The 19,540-nt window shown below is 41.3% G+C and overlaps 1 protein-coding gene across 4 annotated transcripts in view; it reads right to left on the bottom strand.

The window, feature by feature from the left end:
* The window catches only part of robo1 (roundabout, axon guidance receptor, homolog 1 (Drosophila)), a 323,011-nt gene extending 321,133 nt beyond the window's left edge, over positions 1-1,878 (bottom strand). Inside the window, exon 1 of one of the 4 annotated variants that reach the window (XM_089121017.1) lies at positions 1,591-1,878. The gene's annotated coding sequence lies outside the window, so the exon portion shown is untranslated. The remainder of the gene's footprint in view (positions 1-1,590) is intronic. The other 3 variants (XM_089121015.1, XM_089121013.1, XM_089121014.1) reach the window with 3 other exon arrangements.
* Between the last annotated feature and the right edge of the window lie 17,662 nt (positions 1,879-19,540).

Below are 19,540 nucleotides of genomic sequence, written 5' to 3'. Positions count from 1 at the left end.
GATCAAATTGACAGCCCAAATACCTTAGAGACCATATGTCTTGCATGGTTCACACATGCACACACGTGAAAATGTCATGAGAGGCTTTACAATCACTTTGGTGGCATCTGTTCCACTTTTTTTCCTTTTTCTGAAAGCATGGATTGTTTTATACCCTTAAAAAGAAAATGAATGTTGATGTTCGATGAAGATGCTTTTCATTCACTGTGATTAGAAAAGACTCTCAAACCGCAAAGCTTAACGTCGCCTCGTTCTCGCCATCGATTTTAATTGAGGCTTGATTACATATACAATGAACTGTACCAGGTCGTGCATTTTTGTAATTTGAAATATTGAAAAACCACAAGGGTTGATTTCTCTTGGGCATAGCACAGCACAGTACAAAAGACTGTATTAGAATCACTGGATTAAACAAACGCAGCACGTTGAGAGAGATGATTAATTCATGGAAGTATTCTCCATTTCATACATTTATGAAGGACGGCACCCGTTAAAAATACATTTATGTATTCCGAGCACACCTGGCTGTTCTTTGAAACTTTCAGCAGGGGACAACTCTCACTTCCACACAATGAGGACTGTTCTCATGCTCTGTCTGACCCCAAGCCCCTTTTAAAAGCTCGAAAATAGGTTGACATGTAAGATTGTGAACTTATAACTTGATAGGGACTGACTATTAACAAGTTTTCAATCTCAAATCAGGCTTTCTCGTGCTTTCAGCACCAGAGTCAGCTCCTTTTTTGAGTGTCCAATGTGCTGTTTAAAAAATCTGAACAAATGTATATATCAGGTTAACACTAATCATTTTAAGATTTAGGAACATAATTTATTATTTAAAATGCAGTTAAATATTTTACTTCCACAGAGACCAAAATTGCAATGAGTTTTCGAATGGATTCAAATTGATTAAAGCCCAAATAACAAGCATTTTCCAGAATCGCTATTCTGAAAAGTCCATGCTGTGAAACTGCAAGCTAAAGCTTCAATTACGTCTGTCTGTTGGGGTTTAATTAGTTTAGAGGGAAAGATGTGGAAAAATTACAGAACATGGGGGTTAAAAGGCTGATCGCCAATAAGCTGTGTGATTGTTCGCTGTTTCAGCAGTCCACCCTGTCCATTCTGCTCAATGCAAGTCTAAGCAAAAATCTCATCTCAGGGCCAAAGAGACTGTGGTTCACTTTCACTGTAAATGCTATAAGACGAAACAGAATCACTACTGTCTCTGGGTATATATAAATCACATTTAACTGGATCAAATTATTGCATGCAATATTTCCCATAAAACATTGGGAATCAATTCAATAAACTTGTACTCAGAACAGTCTTGAATCCAGTATGAATCCATCAGCCAGGTATTAGCACTACACAAGCTTCTATTAAATATCATTTTTCGCCCAGAATGTCTCTGTTACATGCAATGCGTAGCCAATAGGAAGTTCGTCCATGCACAAAGCCCTTTGGGCTGAATTGGACACTTTGTAAAAAACTTGTTTTCGGAAAATCCCACAAAATACAGGACTTCTGCTGGTTGACTGAGAGACTTTGGTGCACACAGCTTTAAAACGCAATAATGAAAAGAGAATATCTTACCCACTTTCCTGATCACAGACGGTGCTTGATAATTCCAAGAACAGAAGTGCAACTACTCTTCCATCTCTCCAATGAGCCGTGCGTAACTTTCCAAAGGATGCTCAGCGGCTGGGATGTATTTAGATGCCGTGGGAAACAAGGTGAGCTTTAGTTTATGGCAGTTCAGCCTCACAGGGAAAAAGAGCGAGTCGAGCACCGGAGTGTACCGGTGGATAGTGTCTTTTTGCCGCGCTCTCACGCGCAGCTGATGCGGTGCGTGTGCGGTAAAGCAGATCTGTCCACGCGCTGTCTCTGCGCTCTGCCTCCCCAGGTCCTAAAGCTGAGCCGCAGCGCCACTGAACTTTCAGTCATTGCACTGCGAGCAGTGCGTTTTAAAATCCCGAATCCTTTTTGCAATTAATTTTCCCGAAAGTACAATCAATTATAAAGAATTTCAGTGACAGATCAGTCATAGGCTAAGATATAGTAAACTCGAAGGTGTAAAAGAATCTGAATAAAAAAGATAGTTCGGATTTAAACATAGCCTACCAAATATACTTAATCAAAATAAGAGTTAAATGGCTTTTGGTTTATAACTCGCCTGCTCTCTGAGGAAACGTAGGATATGCGATTGTCTTCTCCAAATAGTTTACCTTAGGACAAACAGAGCTACAATATTGATGACTCATCTTGCACTAAACAGATCCAATCAAACGCTTTGCTACAGCTAATATGAAGTTATTGTTATCAAAATAGCCGTGTGCCTTACGTGGCCTAGAATTTCATCAGTAGTTTAGATGTACAACAGTTCGGATAATGGACTAAATGACACAGTAGATTATTTTTTATTCTGATTTTTATGAATAACACGTTACAACATTGACGTGCTGTCTAGCGATAATTAAGGGATAAAACTAGTCCCAGACTAAAATGCATTTGAGCTGTTTTAACTGAAAGCAACATGCACTGTCATCTTAAAATATGCCACTGCCATTGTTTTTGGTACGTGCAGAGGAACGAAGGCAAATGTGAGGATCTAAATGCAGTATCTCTTAATGAAATGAAAATAAACACAAACTAATCAGAACAGAGGACCAAAACCACGAGGAAACAAAGCAACCATAACTGACAAAGTAAGAGGTGAAACACAAGGGCTATAAATACACAGGGGCAAACAAGCTTAACTAGGAAATGAGGAAACAAGTCACACCTGGGGAGACTAATCAACATGAAAAACTACATAGGACTACAATAATCACCACAAGACAGGAAATGACAAAAGTATACACAATACAAGTGGAACGACAGGAATCATGACAGTTTTGTATCAAGATGTACATCAGTAATGATTTTTTTTAGGCACATTTATAAAAGCGCCTATAATGTCCTAATTGAACTAAAGCCTAATCCTGGCTTAATCTTAACCTTATGTCTGTGAAACCAGGCCTATGTGTTTTTGCTTAAGTCAAAGTTGTTTTATTAAGTGTTATTTATTTTCCTTTGTAAACAAGTATGGGTTATAGTTTTTTGTGTTTTTTTATTTATTTTTTTATCAGAAAGACAAGTTTTGACTTAAGTTATTGTTTATGCAGTTAAATAGGCTATAGCTGAAATACTGTGGTGCACCAGCATATTTGTGTTCAGTATTTAAGTCTGCCTTCAAATTCTACATTTTTCATTCATCCATTTATTCATTCATTCATTTACCTCGTAATCCATTTATTGAAGTTGTACATTTTCCCCAAAAAATATTCTGATTCAGTGAACCACTTTCAAAGCCACTGTAAAATAGCTCAATTGGCACATGACCTCACATCAGTTGAATTTGATAGAAATTGCTACGTTGCTTGTCAACTGTAAATGCACTACAGTTGTTCTAGTCAACTATATTATTGTCAAAAATATATGTCAGTATTTATAGAACATTGAAGTTTTATATCACAGTGCTATTGTTAACACTACATGTATTTTGCCAAACTTTTGGCAAACTTTTGCTTTTGCTGATAATTTACTCACCCCCATGTCATTCTTTCTTCAGTTGAAAAGAAATTAAGGTTTTTGATGAAAACATTCAAGGATTTTTCTCCATATAATGGACTTCATTGGTAACCAAACTGTTCAAGGTCCAAAAGACAGTTTCAGTGCAAACTGTTCAAAGGGCTTTAAACGATTTTAGACGATGAATAAGGGTTTTAAAGCGAAACGTTCGCTCATTTAAAAAAATAATAAAGTTTAAGTTTTATAAGCTCAAATGGTCACCTTGCTCTGTTCTGTGATGCGCGTTCGTGACTCTCCTGTTCAAACTCGTTTATCAAAATGAACGAATCTTTTTTCGTGTCATTTGGTTCATTCAATGAACGAAATGAACTAATCGACTTGGGAAAAGATTTGTTCATTTTGATGAACCAGTTCGAACAAGAGAGTCACACAGAACAGAGCAAGGCAATCGTTTGAGCTTATAAAACTTAAACTTTGTTAATTTTTTTTTTGCAAATGAGCGATCGTTTCGCTTGATATTGATAAGACCCTTATTCATCGTCTGGAATCGTTTAAAGCCCTTTGAACAGTTTGCAGTTTGTACTGAAACTGTCTTTTGGACCTTGAGCCATTTGGTTACAAGTAAAGTGCATTATATGAAGAGTTCAGATGCAAAAGCCTCTAAATGCCATTTGAAATTTTCATCTTTAATGATGATTTTTATCAAACTTGTATATTTAAGTTCAGTAATTTCACTTAAATGGCAATGATAATTACCTACTAATTGTTATTTAAGTGAAATTACTGAACTTAAATATACAAGTTTGATAAAAATCATCATTAAAGATGAAAATTTCAAATGGCATTTAGAGGCTTTTGCATCTGAAGTCTTCATATGGAGAAAAATGCTGGAATGTTTTCATCAAAAAACATTTCTTTTCGACTGAAAAAAGAAAGACAGGGACATCTTGGATGACATGGGGGTGAGTAAATTATCAGCAAAAGTTTTTTTTTTTTTTTAAAGAGAACTACTTCTTAAGTGGGTTTTATTGGCTGTGATGTAAAAATTTGTCATAATCTTGCACTGAATATTAGTTACTCCCGAGTGTGTCACTAATCCTTGTACTCTACCAGCTTCAAGATTTGACAGATTTTAGATTTTAAAATTGTGTCTTCTTTGGAACTGTCATGAGTATCGAAATGATTTATTAATTGGGATTTAAAGTTTAAAGTTGTCATTTAAAGTACAGGTGACTGGTCCAGTGTTTTTTAGTTTGGTGTGTCATTTCCAAGTATCTTTTGAAACATTTCCAAGTATCAAAAGATACTTGGCATTTAGGAACACCAACTTGTCATTCATTGGCAGGACCAAGCGATCCACAAAGAATTAAACAGACCTTTTCTGCTCCAGCCACCCACGCCACACACTTACCAAGGCTGACCGTTGTAGGAGTGGGGTCACGTCCAAAGGGACTGGGAGGGACGCCCGTCGTTTCCAATGTGCTGCCACTCACCTCATCTGACAATATAGAGAGACACTCCATCCCGTCTAATGTTTGGCGACCCCAAATGCAGGTCAGTCTGCGAGCAGCGCTCCCTTCGCCTGTGATTAAAACCTTCATCAGAGCTTCAGTTTTGAGTCCCTCACATTAGGCAGCTGTAACTACATTATTGAGTAATTACTTTTAAGGTCTCTGTGTTGTCACGTTGTCAAGCCGAAATGATGGATGAGTGCGAATATCAGTTATTCCGTGTCTCTCAAAACGAGATTCTCCTGAGAAATTTGACGAACCTAATAAAGAGTGCCAGAAAAAAATAACAGTCTTGAAGTTGATGTGTTGAAAGTGAGTTGTTTCTTCAAGCTTCAGATGACAGTTATTGATGTCGTGCGATTATGAGTAAACAAAAGGTTATTTGGGAGGCATAAAAAAACTGATTTGCATGCATGTAAACAATTGGAAAATCTGCCAAACAGACTGGCAGAGCAGCGGGCAGGTGTACTAGACAGCAGTTGGTAAAAAACAGTGGTCAAGGGCATTGCAGAATGGACTTCCACACGCGTTTGTTGTTCATTTTTTTTTTATTAAGGCTTTGAGATGCTCCCTATAGCTATCGAAATCAGAGATCTAAGCTATTGAAATGGATTGCTTGGAGAGAAAGGGTATGTTGTCACCCTGCTGACACAATTCTTATTTCCTGGCTTTTTCTGTAGGGACAAAGATTCCATCTAAAAACGTCATGTAGTTCATTGCAAAAAAACCCAAAAAAAAGCAAATGATTCTGGCTTCATGCTGTCGGTTAGACAGCTGGTTAGTGGGAGAGGGTGAGACGGATAAGTTCTCACTGCAGCTGACTCGATGGGCTTTCATCCGAGAGTGTCCATGGAGATGACACCCAAGTTCTGGATTAACAACAACCTGGACGCATGCAAGATATCCATGTGTTTTGATTCTTAGGTTCCCAAATGTAACCTTGTTGAGTCAGTTTAAATATTCAAATTTGGCAAGACACGAAGTCTGAACTATTTTGCAACAATCGTTTTTGAGTTTCCTTCTAGCATAAGGCAACACATGCTGAAGGTTGAAGCTTGGAAGCAAACAGATGGGCCGAAATGAGATGAATTCAATCAAAATACAAGATCTCTTCCATCTGGGCTCTCATGGCACTTTGAAGATAAAGTGTAATGTGACTATGAGAAGCCTTTCTTTCATTTACTGCACTTCTGCCAGCTGGAGATGGAGACTGTGGTATTAAATGGAAATATTGTCAGATCTGATTTTAAGACAGGGAAATCTTAGACAAACGTGGAACCGCAAGAGAGTTAGACGACAGACTTAGGATATTACGAGGTTGTGCTTTTCGATTCAGACGTTCCAGTTGAATATGCATCTCGAATGTTAACTTCTCTGCCTCTAGCGCTTTGTATTTCCTTTTTTAATCCCCATCTAGGTTCTTTCGCTGGAAGGCCCAGACCCTGACTTGAAGTCGGTCTCATTAAATCTCACATCATGGTGTGAGTTCAAACCTTAATGGATCAGTCAGAAACACCTCACACACTGACACCGTAATGGCTCCTCTCTCTCATGAGAATTCTGATCCATGCAGAGGCACGATAAATCCTGCTCGCGGCACTTCTGTGGTTGAAAGGAAATAAGTAAGAAGCAGGTGAGAGACTGTCACACCTTTACAATTTCACAGCAATTTACTGACTTCTGTCCTCTACTGTTAGCATTCTTTCATTCGACTCAGACGAAAGTTCCTCAAACGGTTGCTTTTGCATAGATCAAGAGCGATTTTAGTGGCGTTCTTTCTGTTGAGATTTACGGTGGCCCAGTAGTGCCCAACACAAAAAATTTAAAAACCAAACATAAGTTCACAACACAACAAAACAAAGCCACGACGCAACAAAATAAATGTGTGGTGGCTTGTTTTCGTCGTGTCGTGGCTTGTTTCCGTCATGTCGTGGCTTGTTTCCGTCATGCCGTGGCTTGTTTCCGTTGTGTCGTGGCTTGTTTCCGTCGTGCCGTGGCTTGTTTCCGTCATGTCGTGGCTTGTTTCCGTCGTGTCGTGGCTTGTTTCCGTCGTGCCGTGGCTTGTTTCCGTCATGTCGTGGCTTGTTTCCGTTGTGTCGTGGCTTGTTTCCGTCATGTCGTGGCTTGTTTCCGTCGTGTCGTGGCTTGTTTCCGTCATGTCGTGGCTTGTTTCCGTCATGCCGTGGCTTGTTTCCGTTGTGTCGTGGCTTGTTTCCGTCATGCCGTGGCTTGTTTCTGTTGTGTCGTGGCTTGTTTCCGTCATGTCGTGGCTTGTTTCCGTCATGTCGTGGCTTGTTTCCGTTGTGTCGTGGCTTGTTTCCGTCATGCCGTGGCTTGTTTCCGTCATGCCGTGGCTTGTTTCTGTTGTGTCGTGGCTTGTTTCCGTCATGTCGTGGCTTGTTTCCGTCATGTCGTGGCTTGTTTCCGTTGTGTCGTGGCTTGTTTCCGTCGTGTCGTGGCTTGTTTCCGTCGTGTCGTGGCTTTTTTCCGTTGTGTCGTGGCTTGTTTCCATTGTGTCGTGGCTTGTTTCCGTCATGCCGTGGCTTGTTTCCGTTGTGTCGTGGCTTGTTTCTGTCGTGTCGTGGCTTGTTTCCGTTGTGTCGTGGCTTGTTTCCGTCGTGTCGTGGCTTTTTTCAGTTGTGTCGTGGCTTGTTTCCATTGTGTCGTGGCTTGTTTCCGTCATGTCGTGGCTTGTTTCCGTCATGTCGTGGCTTGTTTCCGTTGTGTCGTGGCTTGTTTCCGTCGTGCCGTGGCTTGTTTCCGTCGTGCCGTGGCTTGTTTCCGTTGTGTCGTGGCTTGTTTCCGTCATGCCGTGGCTTGTTTCCGTCGTGTCGTGGCTTGTTTTCGTCGTGTCGTGGCTTGTTTCCGTCATGCCGTGGCTTGTTTCCGTTGTGTCGTGGCTTGTTTCCGTCGTGCCGTGGCTTGTTTCCGTCATGCCGTGGCTTGTTTCCGTTGTGTCGTGGCTTGTTTCCGTCGTGCCGTGGCTTGTTTCCGTCGTGCCGTGGCTTGTTTCCGTTGTGTCGTGGCTTGTTTCCGTCATGCCGTGGCTTGTTTCCGTCGTGTCGTGGCTTGTTTCCGTCATGTCGTGGCTTGTTTCCGTCATGCCGTGGCTTGTTTCCGTTGTGTCGTGGCTTGTTTCCGTCATGCCGTGGCTTGTTTCCGTTGTGTCGTGGCTTGTTTCCGTCGTGCCGTGGCTTGTTTCCGTCATGTCGTGGCTTGTTTCCGTTGTGTCGTGGCTTGTTTCCGTCATGCCGTGGCTTGTTTCTGTTGTGTCGTGGCTTGTTTCCGTCATGTCGTGGCTTGTTTCCGTCATGTCGTGGCTTGTTTCCGTCATGCCGTGGCTTGTTTCTGTTGTGTCGTGGCTTGTTTCCGTCATGTCGTGGCTTGTTTCCGTCATGTCGTGGCTTGTTTCCGTCATGCCGTGGCTTGTTTCCGTTGTGTCGTGGCTTGTTTCCGTCATGCCGTGGCTTGTTTCCGTCGTGTCGTGGCTTGTTTCCGTCATGCCGTGGCTTGTTTCCGTCATGTCGTGGCTTGTTTCCGTTGTGTCGTGGCTTGTTTCCGTCATGTCGTGGCTTGTTTCCGTTGTGTCGTGGCTTGTTTCCGTCATGCCGTGGCTTGTTTCCGTCATGTCGTGGCTTGTTTCCGTTGTGTCGTGGCTTGTTTCCGTCATGTCGTGGCTTGTTTCCGTTGTGTCGTGGCTTGTTTCCGTCATGCCGTGGCTTGTTTCCGTCATGCCGTGGCTTGTTTCTGTTGTGTCGTGGCTTGTTTCCGTCATGTCGTGGCTTGTTTCCGTCATGTCGTGGCTTGTTTCCGTTGTGTCGTGGCTTGTTTCCGTCGTGTCGTGGCTTGTTTCCGTCGTGTCGTGGCTTTTTTCCGTTGTGTCGTGGCTTGTTTCCATTGTGTCGTGGCTTGTTTCCGTCATGCCGTGGCTTGTTTCCGTTGTGTCGTGGCTTGTTTCTGTCGTGTCGTGGCTTGTTTCCGTTGTGTCGTGGCTTGTTTCCGTCGTGTCGTGGCTTTTTTCCGTTGTGTCGTGGCTTGTTTCCATTGTGTCGTGGCTTGTTTCCGTCATGTCGTGGCTTGTTTCCGTCATGTCGTGGCTTGTTTCCGTTGTGTCGTGGCTTGTTTCCGTCGTGCCGTGGCTTGTTTCCGTCGTGCCGTGGCTTGTTTCCGTTGTGTCGTGGCTTGTTTCCGTCATGCCGTGGCTTGTTTCCGTCGTGTCGTGGCTTGTTTTCGTCGTGTCGTGGCTTGTTTCCGTCATGCCGTGGCTTGTTTCCGTTGTGTCGTGGCTTGTTTCCGTCGTGCCGTGGCTTGTTTCCGTCATGCCGTGGCTTGTTTCCGTTGTGTCGTGGCTTGTTTCCGTCGTGCCGTGGCTTGTTTCCGTCGTGCCGTGGCTTGTTTCCGTTGTGTTGTGGCTTGTTTCCGTCATGCCGTGGCTTGTTTCCGTCGTGTCGTGGCTTGTTTCCGTCATGTCGTGGCTTGTTTCCGTCATGCCGTGGCTTGTTTCCGTTGTGTCGTGGCTTGTTTCCGTCATGCCGTGGCTTGTTTCCGTTGTGTCGTGGCTTGTTTCCGTCGTGCCGTGGCTTGTTTCCGTCATGTCGTGGCTTGTTTCCGTTGTGTCGTGGCTTGTTTCCGTCATGCCGTGGCTTGTTTCTGTTGTGTCGTGGCTTGTTTCCGTCATGTCGTGGCTTGTTTCCGTCATGTCGTGGCTTGTTTCCGTCATGCCGTGGCTTGTTTCCGTCATGCCGTGGCTTGTTTCTGTTGTGTCGTGGCTTGTTTCCGTCATGTCGTGGCTTGTTTCCGTCATGCCGTGGCTTGTTTCTGTTGTGTCGTGGCTTGTTTCCGTCATGTCGTGGCTTGTTTCCGTCATGCCGTGGCTTGTTTCCGTTGTGTCGTGGCTTGTTTCCGTCATGCCGTGGCTTGTTTCCGTCGTGTCGTGGCTTGTTTCCGTCGTGTCGTGGCTTGTTTCCGTTGTGTCGTGGCTTTTTTCCGTTGTGTCGTGGCTTGTTTCCATTGTGTCGTGGCTTGTTTCCGTCATGCCGTGGCTTGTTTCCGTTGTGTCGTGGCTTTTTTCCGTTGTGTCGTGGCTTGTTTCCATTGTGTCGTGGCTTGTTTCCGTCATGCCGTGGCTTGTTTCCGTCATGCCGTGGCTTGTTTCCGTTGTGTCGTGGCTTGTTTCCGTCGTGTCGTGGCTTTTTTCCGTTGTGTCGTGGCTTGTTTCCATTGTGTCGTGGCTTGTTTCCGTCATGTCGTGGCTTGTTTCCGTCATGTCGTGGCTTGTTTCCGTTGTGTCGTGGCTTGTTTCCGTCATGCCGTGGCTTGTTTCCGTTGTGTCGTGGCTTGTTTCCATTGTGTCGTGGCTTGTTTCCGTCATGTCGTGGCTTGTTTCCGTCATGTCGTGGCTTGTTTCCGTTGTGTCGTGGCTTGTTTCCGTCATGCCGTGGCTTGTTTCCGTCGTGTCGTGGCTTGTTTCCGTCGTGTCGTGGCTTGTTTCCGTCATGTCGTGGCTTGTTTCCGTCATGTCGTGGCTTGTTTCCGTCGTGTCGTGGCTTGTTTCCGTCGTGCCGTGGCTTGTTTCCGTCGTGTCGTGGCTTGTTTCCGTCGTGTCGTGGCTTGTTTCCGTTGTGTCGTGGCTTGTTTCCGTTGTGTCGTGGCTTGTTTCCGTTGTGTCGTTGCTTGTTTCCGTTGTGTCGTGGCTTGTTTCCGTTGTGTCGTGGCTATTTTCCGTTGTGTTGTGGCTTGTTTCCGTCATGTCGTGGCTTGTTTCCGTTGTGTCGTGGCTTGTTTCCGTCATGCCGTGGCTTGTTTCCGTCTTGTCGTGGCTTGTTTCCGTTGTGTCGTGGCTTTTTTCCGTTGTGTCGTGGCTTGTTTCCATTGTGTCGTGGCTTCTTTCCGTTGTGTCGTGGCTTGTTTCCGTCATGCCGTGGCTTGTTTCCGTCGTGTCTGGAAATTTCTGGAAAATCAAATGCTTGAACCGAACTTGAACCCAGCATATTCCTTGTTGTTAAAATTTGTTGCTTATTTTGTTATCCATATATGAAATCAAATCATATGTAGGTTAGTGTGATGGTGAGTTATATATTCAAAATGTTTTGGCTGAATTATCCCTTAAAACTATTTTTTGTCTTGTACGAAATTCGAGTGAATGTTTGCTGAATGATAACATGTATGTAAATAGTTTGTCTCTTCACTGTGTGTTTGACCTCTGAACCCTGAGATGTGCCATGGGATATTGTCTAGATTCACAGCTTAGAGTGAGCAGGCAAATGTATTCCGGCTTATATTCAGAAGGGAGCAAATGTCTGAGACTGCATAGAAAATTGGGATTCACAATCAAATTTTAAACATGATATAAAATTAAAAAATATATATACATAAAGTAGTAAATTTACTTACCATATTTTATGCCTTTTTTACAGAACAACTTCCATCGAAGCACAAGATTCTTTTTTGGAAAATTGTCAAATCATGTTCAAATATGAAATCCATATTAATCTAATTTTCTCTCAAAGTGCTTGGGTGATTAGATATCGAACGAAAACGAAAGTTAAAGAGACAAAACTTGTGAAAAGTATCCTTACTAACTTTGCTCTCAGTTTGTTCCCAACCTTGCCTGATTATGCTCTCCCCTAAACATCCTCATTAGTTCGCTTAAATTCATCCAACAGTGATGAGCCACAAAGAGCAGATTCCATCAGGCTGATAGTTACTTCCTGCCAAGCTTCATTAGACTATATTTACCTTCCACCATCAGCCTTTTTTGTTGGCGTAATTAAAGAGCAAATGGTGACCTCGTGACCCCAGCCCCCCTCCGTACCCCCTCTTAAAGTAAGGCTGTGTTTAGTATGCAAGGGAAGCTGCCGATTCCGACATGCAGGATATGATATGGGGAAAGGACTCGTTGTGACCTTCATCAGGGTGCCAGAGTAGATTATTGGTGAGTAATGAGCGAGAGAAAGAGAGAGAGCATCTTTAGCTCTGTGACTCCTTGAATAGTTTGGAGACTTCTTTCAAAAGCAGTATAATCTCTCTCTCTCTCTCTCTCTCTCTCTCTCTATCTATCTGTCTGTCTGTCTATCTATCTATCCATCTATCTGGCTATCTATCTATCTATCTATCTATCTATCGACTGTCTGTCTATCTATCTATCGACTGTCTGTCTATCTATCTGTAAATCTAACTATCTATCTATCTATCTATCTATCTATCTATCTATCTATCTATCTATCTATCTATCTATCTATCTATCTATCTATCTATCTATCTATCTATCTATCTATCTATCGACTGTCTGTCTATCTATTTGTAAATCTATCTATCTGTAAATCTATCTATCTATCTATCTATCTATCTATCTATCTATCTATCTATCTATCTATCTATCTATCCATCTATCCATTATAGAGCACAAGTTATATTGACAAGTTTAATTATTTTTTCGGTCCTTTTTAGAGCCTGAAAGACTATAAACTGACATGAAAAAGTCTTTTAAAAAAAGTGCACTGTAAATGAAATTTTTTTCTTTTTAGGTGAACTGTTTCTTTGAATAGCCGAATCACTTTTCATCAGAAAATGAAGCACCAGATAATTTCTTATTGCAAATAAGAAATCAATATTAGAAAGGAGCCATTGGACGGTCTGGCTCACTCAATGGAACCTTAAGCCTTAATCTGTGCGTGCTGTCCCACAGGCTTAATCAATGGCTGCAAGCTGTTATGCCAGTCCTTCAGTAGAGAAAGACTAAACCCAGAATAAACTGCTATGAGGACCAGACTTTATGCTGCACGTCAAAAGTCTGACAACGCAAGAATGAATATGATTTAAAAAATACCATATTTATAATTTAGACAGACTGCCTTCTTCGACACAGAAATGCATTTACACACAAATTAAAATAGCAGAATTATTATTTATATACACACACACAGTATTAATATAGAAATTGTAAATAAAAATATGCAACCATGAATTACTAAATTTATACTCTGTCATGACAACAACTGCAAAGTTAAAGTCTGAAGAGCCTTCTGTGTAAAGATGCCTTTAGACCAGTGTGGATCCTGAGTAATGGTCCTTGTGTGTTTGTTTGCGCTTCAGGTCAAAGAACCGCATCCATACGTACACACAGAGGACAGGAAGAGGACAAACCGGAGAATTAGTGTTATTCAGGGGACGACAAAACTAATGCATTTTACACTAGATTACAAATTCCCTCAGCCTGTCAACAAAAGCACCTGCTCGCCGCTGGACGTTAATTTGTTTTGACATGCTTTATACTTTAATTCCAACACAGAATTAACTTCCAATACCAAAAGCTATTAGCCGGGGAAATTAGGACGGCGGACTCCCGCGTCCCAGGTGAGCCGGTTTCCTTTACCAGCAGCATTTCTGAATTGCTTTCATTGTGCGGTTGGAGAAGCTAAAAGCTAATGCAGTTGTTTGAAGAGACTGCAGAACTGCCTCTCCCAACATGAGTCAATGGCTTACTCTGTCTCCCATCTAACGGTGTTAGGGCATCAAAGGAGAAGCTTCCGCTGTTGATTCTGGAGAGCCTGTGTGTGCTAATATCCGTTTGATTAAGTTGCGGGTGCGCTGGGGTCGGGTCGAGGGTAGCCGCTCCAATGCACGCTTTTATGTCACAATGCTGATTACAACGTTTATTAAGGTTCAATTAAACTCAGGCACTGAGTTTGTGTTGGTTATGATGCCACTTGGAAAACAAAAATCTAGCATCTTCATTAGTTCTATCTATCCACTGTATCCATCCATCCATCCATTGTTTATTTGTCTATCCTTCCCTTTTATTTATTCTGTCTAATCTTTCATTGGATCTATCATTTGTTTTTTCTGTCCATCTGTCTCTGTCTGTCTGTTTGTTCATTCGTTTGTCTGCCTGCCTATCTACGAAAGACAAGCCACAAATAAGATCTTGTTAATAGGTCAGCAATGAAATAGTATTTTCCTGAAGTTTCTCTTCAGACATTTCTCTAGTCCCCCAGATTTCCAGCAGTGTCTTAAACTGGGCTCAGATGTGCAGAGTTTCCAACAAACCAAATATTCTGAGTAGCTATCTACATTCAATCTTTGCCTCTATATTTTAACTGAGAATCTTGAGTGAGATCTGTTTGCTTTGCTTAGTGTGAGAATGATTTGTTTGCTTTATTGGTTCTTGCATATATCGCAAACGCAGCATGTTTGTACGAGATTCAGCCTGGATGATCTGTTAAATGTCAGAGTTTGTGTTTAACAGCAATAAAAACACAAATATCAGGTTCGAATTACATAATGATAGATAGTAGATGATTACCAGAGTTTAGTCTGGACATTCATCTCATGCATTGTATTTGCTGGTATTTACATTAGCAGTTCGTTACTGATTGTGTTTTTACTCAGTGTATTAATATCTGTTTGTATTTTTCACGCTCACAACCATGGCAACAGACGGACCCAGACCGTGTTTGAGAGGATGGTCTGATGTCAGTGAAGGAATGACAGGTGAAAGAGGGGTTCTGCCCTTTGATTAAGATTGCATCAAGGGTGCAGATGTGAAATGGCTATTGATTGGTTCCCTCTCTATCTTCTTCTGCTGTGATGAACAGAGAACACAATCACAGTGGGCGAAGTGGTCTTGGAGTGGCACTTTATTCGCAAGTGTCCGTCAGCTGTGTTGTGTTATCTTCCGTGATAAAGCGTCCGGCCTCTCTTACCTCCCGTTCCTCACAGCCTCATGACATCATAATGGCTGAAGATGAAGACTGTTAGCGATAATTTATGAGGCTATTATCAACACTCTGTGGGGACCTTAACAAATATCTAACACATAAACAGCAGGTGGCAATGTAAAAAAAAAGAAAAACACATCAAAAGTGGGGAATTTTAACAAGCTGGCTAACCCTAACCCTAACCCTAACCCAAATTTAACAGATTTCTTTTACAGTGTTTTCAGATGTATCTCCCAAATACCACAATTTCCTGAAGCTAGTAAATAGCTATTCTGTACGTGTGTTGATTTAAAGAAGAAAAGTCATTATTTTTGCTCTGCAGTCCCTTACTTCTGTGGTACACATAAAAACATGACCAGAATTCCGTTCACACATTCACTCAGCGGCCATGTGTGCTACTCTGGGAATTCTCCTGCAATATAGACACTGGTGCGGTACTGGCTAGATATCAATTAGTGTGATGTATGAGCCCAGCTTCAACTAATTGGGACATGGCAATGTATTTAATAACACACATTAAAACCGTAATTAGCTGTAAATTGAGCTGCATCCTATTGTCTCCCAATCAACTGCATGAATGATGCCGGTAAACAGTCTGATTAATACTCTCCACAGGAGATGCGATTTAGCTCACACATCTTCTCAGTGGGATTTTCCTGCGTTTACGGTAAAACATTGATCCGCCCGCCGTTCCACTCGCGAGGTTTGCTCAGATTGCTTCTGCAGGTCACGTTTAGGTGAAACTATTTCATTCATAATACATATCGCATTAAATTGTTAGCCCAATAACATCAAACAAAGAAATAATAGAATATTCACAGAATAGCATGCACCCTCCTGAGATTACATGGCATCAAACTATCCAACGACATTTGAAATGCGGCAAGATAAGGGTTTAAACATCAAGCGGCTTTCTGTCGAAACGCTGCATCGAGGAGCACTGCAGGTTTACAGACCTTTTCTGTTGTACCAGCTGGAAAAACCTGCACGGGCATTTTATGGATTGAGGAGATATTTGTCAGGCCTGCAGCAAAATGCCCTGTCAGTATAAAGGATTATGGTTTTTATGAGGGTCTGTCGAGGAGGAGGATCCAGCCCCTGTAAACATGCTCTGCAGACCTGCGCTACAACCAGGAAAGGCCATCCAATCACCTAGTTAAAACACCCTTTCAGGATGATGGAATGCATCCGCTGATGCAACTGAAACAAGGAGCTGGTTGCAGTCCAAATCCATCTGTGTATTCATAAGCTGCGTGTTTGTCACGAGAGAAATGGTTTTGCTTATGCAAATAGATGATTTCTGTGCAAATGCCCCAACAGTTGTCCTGTTTGTTTCCATGACGATTTAATATGATTGTAAATGATTACTGAGAATCCATATGCAATTCTCTCTCCATTTAAGTCTTCCTTTGCTACCTCCCAAAACATGCACTCCTTATTGATCACATTCACTTGTGTCTCCTCGGTTATTTATATGATAATGCAGGGCTGGGTGACAGATTTTCATCTTTTTTAATCTGCACAATGCACATAAGCAATTCATGTGCCTCAGTCTCTGAATTATTGCTTATTTCAAATCATATTTTCCGCGCGTTGATCAAATTGCGATCTGATCGAGCCCTCCCCCTCCGGAATGATTTGATTCCAGGGAATCTTTTATTTCCGAAGCACAATTTACAATGAAAGCTAATTCCTTGACATGTCCTACACAGGTATGGGTTGTTCCGTTAAAAGGCTGTATATGTGTAGCATCAATTTCCTCCATGCTGCACTCTGGGTCCTTAGCGTTCTATTGCCTAATGTAGACCAGCCGGGGGAAGATAATGAACTGTGGGTATTGATGTGGAACAAGAAAGTAGACTAATGAATTAGAGCTACTGGGGTGAAATGCTGAATGAGAGCTGATTTATTGTTGCTACAGAAATAAGATGCAGAGTCACCGGGTAAAGGCCTCTGCTGAGAGCTGGAGAATTTCCAGTGCTATTATATGGAGTTAAACTTACTTGAGGAAAACTTTCTTTTCCCAACTCACACTTTCTTGCTCACGGCTCACTCTAATCTGCGGATTGATTTTAACCCCTGCTGGTTCTTTTCTTCATGTGTGTGTGTGTGGGGGGGGGGGGGTTAGCCTTGCAGATTCAATAAATCTCTGGTGTGTAAAAGGCAAATTGGCATCAGTTTAAAGGCTGCCTGCCTCGACTGGTGATTTGTGTGTTTGTGTTTATGTGAATACCGATCATTTTCATTAAAGGTCTGCCTGACAATCACAACGTGTCGGGTGCTTCAGAGTTGTATTTCAGTATAAAGTAGAAATGAATCAATGCTGCAACACTTGGCCTCAGATTTCACATACATATCCTTTTTTTTTTTTTTGAAAATGAAACAGTTTTTGCTGTAACTCTTCAGGAAAAACCATCAGATCATATGCAGTGTAGATCAAATAAAAGAATTCACAAAACGAACCATTCATTGACGTAAAAGAAGGGGGGGGGGAACTTAAATTAAACTATAGTCTAAATCAATGATAAGATATGATATGCTGTCCCTATCAACCAAATGTTACTAAGAGAAAAAGAGGTTTTGTCTTGTTCAAATGGAAAGGTAAAATCTTTAGAGAATTACAGAAATGTATAACGTGTTTGGCTTTTTAATTTATGGCAAGAAACCTTACAAAAGGCGAAAAACTGTCCCAATCACCCTTTATTTAACCTATGAATCTAAACATTTATACTGATGTAATATAGTAAATAAGTGTTACAGTGGTAACACTTGAAAAAAATTGTAAGGATGAGAAAAACGACTTACTATGGCAGTAATGGTAGTAGTTCTACCATGTATTTTGATATATGTCTTCACTACGATGCTAAATAGTTACTGTATTACTTTTACGATATGAAATAGAAACATTCCTTTTGCAAATTCCAAATCTGAGTTTGTTCCCGTTAGTTCTGCTTTCTAGCACCACAGGGAAAGTTGAGTGTGATGCGTTGTATTTACAGGCTGTAGGCTTTCAGCATAGCGGCAGCAAATAGACTTAATTACACCCTGTGCGCTTCAGAAGTTCTCTTATCTCAGCTCTGCAAGTCACTACCTAGCCAGCTCTTAATTCCAACTCACTAAACCTTTCCATCGTTCATTTCCGACTGCCGGCAAACCCTTGGCTGCATACTCTGAAAGCGCTCAGGGCGGCGAGCGGTATTTGTTGTTAGTTTTAGTCTTTTTAGGAAGTGAAATATTAAATTGATCTCCCGGAAGCACTTTTGGGTTCATTAAAGTGGTGAGTAAAGTATTCGAGTGACGAGGGCGTCTTTGTACGTGCATGTGTTTGTGATCGCACAAGTTACCGGTGTCTGCAGGTCTTTAGCTAACTTCAGTAGTTCACTTAAAAAAAAAAACTTTTGCTGATAATTTACTCACCCCCATGTCATCCAAGATGTCCATGTCTTTCTTTCTTAAGTCGAAAAGAAATTAAGGTTTTTGATGAAAACATTCCAAGATTTTTCTCAATATAATGGACTCTGGGAACCAAATGGTTCAAGGTTCAAAAGACAGTTTCAGTGCAAACTGTTCAAAGGGCTTTAAACGAATTCCAGACGATGAATAAGGGTCTTATCAAGCGAAACGATCACTCATTTAATAAATAACAAAGTTTAAGTTTTATAAGCTCAAGTTTTATAAGCTGCTCGCCTTGCTCTGTTCTGTGATGCACGTTCGTCACTCTCCAGTTTGGTTTCGTTCATCAAAATGAACATCTTTTTTCGTGTCATTTGGTTCATTCAACGAACGAAATGAACAAATTGACTCTGAAAAAGATTTGTTCATTTTGACGAACGAGACCAAACTGGAGAGTGACGAACCCGCATCAAAGAACAGAGCAAGGCGAGCAGCTTATAAAACTTAAACTTTGTTATTTATTTTTTTTTTAAATGAGCGATCGTTTCGCTTGATGAGATACTTATTCATCGTCTGGAATCGTTTTAAAGCCCTTTGAACAGTTTGCACTGAAACTGTCTTTTGGACCTTGAACCATTTGGTTCCCACTGAAGTCCATTATATGGAGAAAAATGCTGGGAAGTTTTCATCAAAAACCTTAATTTCTTTTCGACTGAAGAAAGAAAGATGTGGACATCTTGGATGATATGAGTAAATTATCAGCAAAAGTTTTTTTTTTTTTTTTTTTTAAATGAACTAATCCTTTCAGGAATATGCCCAGAGAATAAAACTTCTTGCCCTCGCATTGTTACAAAAACAGATGCTGTTCAAGCATTTTGGTATATGAACATGACCGAACCTGTAGCACAATTATGCCCTAAAATATGACATCCTAGAATGGCAAAATAACATGTGATGCTAATAAAAGTAATTTTATTAAAACAAAATATTCTTTAAAAAGATGACAAAATAAAACGACTTTAAAATTACATAATTTAATGGTAAAATGAAATATAGGTCTAGTTGTAATATACTACAGTAAATTATTGAATTTAAATATAATAAAATATGCCTTAAAAAAAAAGAGACATCACAGATCCTATTAACACCAAGTCTGATCCACTATTTTTATTTAAGAGCTAAAGAACAGAGGCAGATTTGAGGCAGTAAATGTCCTAACCCTTGTTACACAAATGTTTCACCAATCATTATTACATATTCGGGTCTTTAGCGACCAGGATCTATATCCAACACGGATCTCTACCTGTAGCGATAATATAAACTCTCCTGATATTAAGGAATGATTACAGA

This window comes from Pimephales promelas, chromosome 16 (genome assembly GCF_988280905.1).
Source record: "Pimephales promelas chromosome 16, fPimPro1.hap1.1, whole genome shotgun sequence".
NCBI classification, from domain to species: Eukaryota; Metazoa; Chordata; class Actinopteri; order Cypriniformes; family Leuciscidae; genus Pimephales; species Pimephales promelas.
Note: the sequence above shows the minus strand (reverse complement) of the source record. Positions and strands in the feature narration are given on the sequence as shown.